Source organism: Pteropus vampyrus, unplaced genomic scaffold, assembly GCF_000151845.1.
Source record: "Pteropus vampyrus isolate Shadow unplaced genomic scaffold, Pvam_2.0 Scaffold691, whole genome shotgun sequence".
NCBI lineage: Eukaryota > Metazoa > Chordata > Mammalia > Chiroptera > Pteropodidae > Pteropus > Pteropus vampyrus.
This window is the reverse complement of record NW_011889472.1, coordinates 55,312-56,298: the sequence shown is the minus strand read 5'-3', so window position 1 is coordinate 56,298 and position 987 is coordinate 55,312. Positions and strand designations below refer to the sequence as shown.

At 54.9% G+C, this 987-nt stretch overlaps 1 pseudogene; it reads right to left on the bottom strand.

Annotated features, from left to right (window-relative positions):
- LOC105309216 overlaps nucleotides 1–987 on the bottom strand; it is a 14,952-nt pseudogene that overhangs the window by 12,709 nt on the left and 1,256 nt on the right.

The window sequence follows — 987 nt, the reverse complement described above, 5'->3', positions numbered from 1 at the left end:
CACAGGGCCCAGTCCCCAGGCCCAGATCCTCTGAGTGAATAGTCCTCACTCAGCAGTTGTGTAGGTAGGATATGGCTGTCCCACAGCTCCCCCTGTGAACACAATCAGGGTCTGTGGCATTAAACCGAGGAAGGCGAGCAGGTGATGGGCGTGAGAGCCACGTCCTTAATGGGAAGGGGTCTTTCAACTCCAGGATGGAAACTCTGGATAAAACAAAGTCACCCCTTTTAGCGAAGGATCCAGAGCTCAGGGAATGATCAGCAAACCCATGGAGAATGGAAGTCCAGCCTCTGTGACCCAAGGGACCTAAGTCCCTTCTGCTCTTTCTTTATGTGTCCCATGAGCTTCACCCAGGGGAGTGATGGGTCTGACTGGGGAGTGGAGGGCAGATTTATCGCATGTCCCCACAAACAGGAGATCCTCATGCATCGGGGTCATGCTTAACTCTGTAACCGTGATCCTCAGCCTCGTCCTCAGGCTGGAGCCCAGAGTGGTCAGTGAGGTTCTGGTAACAAACCTGGGTCAGGAGAATCAGACTCAGACCCCTGGAAGTTCCCTCGCTGCTCTCCTAGGTGAAGGCTCTGCCTGGGAACCTGTGGGACCATTGCCACAGTGACTCCCAATATGTCTGCTGACCCCTGTGCAGGACAAGGTGACCTCGGATCTGAGATTATCAAGATCCTCACAGTGGAAGTGACACACGTGGGAAGTTCCTGCCCCTGTTGTCTCAGAGGTCACCCCACATCCTGGATTGTTGGAAAGCTCCAGTGAGATCTGAGGGGACAGGAGGACACAGTCGGTGCCTGTGGGCTCAGGAGAACCACTTCCAGGATTCCTCATGGTCACCAGTGGTGTCACCTTAAGAGTGTCTCATCCACGGCCCAACTTCACTCCCTTCCCTTGGGCAGACTCAGCATTTTCCCAGTGGCTGTGTGGCACCCCACCCACTCACGGCCCATAAAGAGGGTTCCTCAGACCCCAGTTTTC